The 5958-nt window shown below is 38.1% G+C and overlaps 1 pseudogene; it reads right to left on the reverse strand.

Annotated features, from left to right (window-relative positions):
- Positions 1-391: 391 nt before the first annotated feature.
- On the reverse strand, positions 392-2040 carry LOC134390455 (tubulin alpha-1A chain-like; annotated as a pseudogene).
- Positions 2041-5958: the final 3918 nt, after the last annotated feature.

Raw genomic sequence — 5958 nt, forward strand, 5'->3', positions numbered from 1 at the left:
ATATAGGATCCGAACCCGCGGTGGGAGCATCGCCGCGCTCCCAGCGCCGCACTCTACCAAGTGCGCCACGGGCTCGGCCCATTCTCTGTCTTTTTGATAATAGCCAGTCTAACTTGGGTAAGACAATATCTCATTGTCGTTTTGATTTGCATTTCCCTATTTGATTAGTGACGTTGAGCATTTTTTCAGGTACCTGTGGCCTATTTATATGTCTTACTTTCAGAAGTGTTTATTCAGCTCCTTTGCCCATTTTTTAATGAGGTGTTTTTTGGTTTTTGGTTTTTGGTTTTAACTGTTAGATTGTTTGAGTTCCTTGTATATTCTGGATATTAATCCTTTATTGGATATGTAGTTTGAAAATAGTTTCTCCCATTCTGTAGGTTGTCTTTTCACCCTGTTGATTGTTTCCTTTGCTGTGCAGAAGCTTTTTAGTTTGTTTGTTTGTTTGTTTGTTCTTTTGTTTTGTTTTTTGTTTTTGACGGGGAATATTTTATTCAAAACCCATCAAAGAAATGGACAGCTTGGGTCTCTAACAGAGCATTCATATTTTAAAGCACATGCCAGTAATTAAACATGAGAGTATACACAGCCACATACAAATTAACTGATCAGACCACAACTTTTCAATGTTTAAAACAGAATAAGCTTCCTTGTAAAAGCAGCACCTTTGTGACATTTTACCTTAAGTATTCCTCTCCTTATTCCTCACCCTCTTTTTATTCCTCTCCACACCAACCTCCTCATAATCCTTATCAAGAGCATCCATGTCCTCATAGGCCTCAGAAAACTCTCCTTCCTCTATCCCCTCACCCACATACCAGTGAAGAAAGGCACACTTGGCATACATCAGGTCAAACTTGTGGTCCAGGTGAGACCAGACCTCAGCAATGGCTCTGGTGTTGCTCAGCATGCACAAGCTCACTGTATCTTGGCCAGGTCTCCATCAGGTACTACAGTGGGAGGCTAGTAATTAATGTCAACCTTGAAGCCACTGGGGTACCAATCTACAAACTGGATGGTACACTTGGTTTTGATGGGGGCAATGGCAGCATTGACATTTTTGGGAACCACATCACCATAGTACAACAGGCAGTGAGTCATATATTTACCATGGTGAGGGTCACATTTCACCATCTGTTTGGCTGGTTCAGAGCATGCAGTGGTGATCTCTGCTAAAGAAAGCTGTTCATGGTAAGCTTTCTCAGCAGAGATGAGTGGGGCATATGTGTCCAGAGGAAAGTGTATGCAGGAGTAGGACACCAGGTTGGTCTGGAATTCTGTCAGATCAACATTCAGGGCTCCATCAAATCTGAGGGAAGCAGTGATGGAGAACACAATGTGACCTGTGAACCTACTGAAGTTTGTGTAGGTTGGGCATTCAATGTAAAGGTTTCTACGATATATGTCATAGATGGCCCCATTGTCTACCATGAAGGCACAATCAGAGTGCTCCAGGTTTGAGCAGGTGATGAGGATGGAATTGTAGGGCTCAACTATAGCTGTGGAAACCTGGGGGGTGGGTAAATGGAGAACTCTAGCTTGAACTTCTTGCCACAATCAACAGAGAAGTGTTCCATCTACAGGGAGGCGAACCCAGAACCAGTTCCTCCACCAAAATTATGGAAAACCAAGAAGCCCTGAAGACCTGTGCACTGGTCCGCCAGTTTATGAATTCTGTCCAAGACAAGGTCAATTATCTCCTTGCCAATGGTGCACTGCCTGCAGGCGTAGTTATTGGCAGCATCTTCCTTGCCTGTGATGAGCTGCTCAGGGTGGAAGAGCTGGCCATAAGTGCCAGTGCAATCTTCATCAATGGCCATGGGTTCCAGGTTTACAAACACTGCCCTGGGCACATGCTTGCCAGTGCCTGTCTCACTGAAGAAGGTATTGAAGGTCCTTTGATGGTCTTCCAATGATCTTCTTGTCACTTGGCATCTGGCCATGGGGCTGGGTGCCATATTCCAAGCAGTAGATCTCCCAGCTGGCATTGCCAATCTGAACACCAGCCCGGTCAGTGTGGATGGAGATGCATTCACACATGGTTGCTGCTTCATGGCTGCCAAGCAGATGGCAGAGATGAAGAGGAGAAGTTGTTGCTTCTTATAGCACCACTCTTAGGAGGTCAAAGCTTTTCAGTTTGATACAGTCCCATTTGTTTATTTTTTCTTCTTTTATTGCCTATGTTTTGAGGTCTTATTCATTAAGTCTTTGTCCAGTCCCGCATCCTGAAGTGTTTCACCTAAGTTTTCTTTTAGGAGTTTCATAGTTTCAGGTCTTATATTTATGTAAATCTTTAGTCTATTTTGAGTTAATTTTGGTATATGACAAGATGTACGTCATTTCATTCTTGTACACATAGACATCCAGTTTTCCCAGCACTATTTATTGAAGAGGCTGTCCTTTCCCCAATGTATGTTCTTGGTGCCTTCGTCAAAGATCAGTTGGCTATAAGTACATTGGTTGATTTCTGGGTTCTCTATTCTGTTTCATTGTTCTGTGTGTCTGTTTTTATGCTTATACCATGCTGTTTTGGTTACTGTAGCTTTCCAGTATAATTTGAAGTCAGATAGTGTAATGTCTCTGGCTTTATTTATTTTTTGCTCAGGATTGATTTGGCTATTTGGGGCCTTGTTCCATGTGAATGTTAAGACTGCTTTTTCTATTTCTGTGAAGAATGTCATTGGTATTTTGATGGGTATTGCATTGAATCGGTAGATCACTTTGGGTAGTATGGACATTTTTATGTTAAATCTTCCAATCTATGAACATGGAATGTTGTTCCATCTTTTTGTGTCCTCTTTAATTTATTTCAGCAGTAATTTGTATTTCTCATTATAGAGCTATTTCACCTCCTTGGTTAAATTTATTCCTAGGTATTTTGTGGGATTTTTTTTTTTTTTTTTTTTTTTTGGTGGCTATTGTAAATAGGCTTGCTTTCTTGATTTCTTTTTCTGCTAGTTTGTTTTTGGAGTGTAAAAACGCTACTGATTTTTATATATTGATTTTGTATCCTGCAGTTTTACTGAATTTGTTTATCAGCTCTGGGGGTTTTTTTGGTAGAGTCTTTAGGTTTTTCTATATATGTCATCTGCAAACAGGGACAACTTGACTTTGTCTTTTCCAATCTGGATGCCCTTTCTTTCTCTTGCAAGATTGCTCTGGCTAGTATGTCTAATACTATGTTAAATAGTAGTGGTGAAGGTGGTCATCCTTGTTTTGTTCTTAAAGGAAAAGCTATCAGCTTTTCCCCATTCAGGATGATATTGGTGGTGGGTTTGTCATATATGGCTTTTATTGTGTTGAGGTACTTTCTTTCTATACCTAATTTGTTGAGAGTCTTTATCATAAAGGGATGTGGGATTTTTGTCAGATGCTTCTTCTGCATGTATTGAGGTGATCATATGGTTTTTGCCCTGGATTTTGTTGATGTGCTGTATCACATTTATTGACATGTATGTTGAAGCATCTCTGCATCCTGGGATGAATCCCAGTTGATCATGAGGTACAATCTTTCTGATGTGTTATTGTATTCTGTTTGCACATATTTTGTTAAGGATTTGTGTCTATGTTCATCAAGGATATTGACCTGTAGTTTTCTTTTTTTGTTGTATCTTCGTCTGCTTTTGGTATCAGGGTGATGCTGGCCTCATAGAATGAGTTTGGGAGAATAGCCTCTGTCTCAATTTTTTGGAATAGGTTGAAAATAACTGGTATTAATTCTTCTTTAAGTGTTTGGTAGAATTCAGCAGTGAAGCCATCCAGTCCCGGGTTTTTCTTTCTTGAGAGACTGTTAATTATTGCTTCAATCTTTTTGCTCACTATTGGTCTGTTCAGGTTTTCTATTTCTTCTTAATTCAGTCTTGGTAGTTTGTATGTGTCCAGAGATTTATCCATTTCCTCCAGGTTTTCAAATTTGTTAGTGCGTAGTTGTTCATAACAGTCTCTAATGATTCTTTATATTTCTGTGATATTGGTTATAATGTCTCCTTTTTCATTTCTGATTTTTGTTATTTGGGTCTTCTCTTTTTTTAGTTAGTCTAGCTAATGCTTTGTCTATTTTGTTTATCTTCTCAGAAAACCAACTTTCTGTTTCATTGATCTTTTGTACCACTTTTTTGGTCTCTGCTTCATTTCGTTTTGCTCTGACTTTAATTACTCATTTCTACTAATTTTGAGATTGGATTGTTTTTGTTTTTCTGGTTCTTTGAGTTCTAACAGTAGGTTGTTTATGTGAAGTCTTTCTGTTCTTTCGATGTAAGCATTTATTGCAATAAACTTCCTTCTCAGCACTGCTTTTGCAGTATCCCATAGGTTTTGGTATAATGTGTCTTTATTTTCATTAGTTTCAATAAATTTTTCGAATTTCTTCTTTGACGCACAGGTCGTTCAGGAGCATGTTGTTTAATTTCCACGTATGTATGTAGTTTCCAAAGTTTCACTTTTTATTGATTTCTAGTTTTAGTTGGTTGTGGTCTGAAAAGATACTTGAAATTATTTCAATTTTTAAAAGTTTGTTGAGAATGATTGCGTACTGTGATGATGAAAAAGCTAACTATCCTAATCTAACCATCACACATTGTACACAATTATTGAAAATCAATGTTGTGCCTGACATGTATGTATAATAAATTATCTTTAAAAAATAAATAAAAATGTGTTGACACTTGATTTATGACCTAATATGTGTTCTATCCTAGAGAATATTTTTAAGTCTCCTGGTGCTAGGAAGCCACTTCAGCCTGTGGGGTTGAAACAGCAAAAGCTAACTGAAATTTACCAGCTGATTTTAGTACCAAGAATGAGATAATGCTATAACAAATCCTAAAAATATAAAAGTGGCTTTGGAATTGGGCAGTGGGCAGAAACTAGAAGAATGTTGAGGAGAATAATAGGAAAAGATAAGATTGCTTTCAACCAATTGTTAACAGAAACCTGGACTTAAGGATGCTGCCAATGAAGGCTCAGAAGGAAATGAGAAACATATTACTGGAAACTGGATGCTGCAAGTGTTCATCTAGACTTCAGAGATCCAAAAAGTTGCTTCAGGCAGTTTCTGCAAACTTAATACTTGGTTTGGTGGAGGGATGAATTTCTGGATCTTCCTACCCCACCGTCTTCTGTGATATCATACTCCTCTTCTATATTATTTTTATAAATATTTTGTCAATCTAAAAGAAAAACCTGATTTCATTAGAATTGTATCAACCCTGACAATGGGGGCAGGGGGGCTTTTGACAGAACTATATAAACCTTGACTAGCTTACTATTTAGGGGAAAGTGCCAAGAATTTCCAACATCAAGTCCTGGTTTCATTTTGTTTAACAGTTTTTCTCTCAATTGTTCTTTCTCCTCTTACATTTTACTACAAGCAACAAGAAGAAACCAGGCTGTACCTTCAGCATTTTTCTTGGAAATCTCTTCTGCTTTATAACCAAGTTTATCACTTACAAGTTCTGTTTTCCAACCTACTACAGGATACAATTCCACTAAGCTTTCTGCAACTATGTAACAAGGATTCCTTTTCCTCCAGTTCCCAATAAGCATGTTTCTCATTTCCTTCTGAGCCCTCACTAGCAAAATCCTTAAAGTCCAGGTTTCTGTTAACAGTTGGTTAGACGCAATCTTGTCTTTTCCTATTATTCTCCTCAACGTTCTTCTAGTTTCTGCCCACTGCCCAATTCCAAAGTCACTTCTATATTTTTAGGATTTATTACAGCAGTACTTCATTCTTGGTACCAAAATCTTTATTGGTTTCTATTTCTGCCATAAGAAATTACCACAAACTTAGTGGCCTAGAATAACACAAATTTATTATCTCACAGTTCTATGAGGGTACTTCTAAAAGCTCATGGAAAAATAGAATTAAAAGATAATGCAAATTTTTCTATGAGCTTTTTAAGTATCCTCCTGTATGCCAGAAGTCCAACATGGGTTTCACTGCCCTAAAATAAAGACATA

This window comes from Cynocephalus volans, chromosome 11, assembly GCF_027409185.1.
Source record: "Cynocephalus volans isolate mCynVol1 chromosome 11, mCynVol1.pri, whole genome shotgun sequence".
NCBI classification, from domain to species: domain Eukaryota; kingdom Metazoa; phylum Chordata; class Mammalia; order Dermoptera; family Cynocephalidae; genus Cynocephalus; species Cynocephalus volans.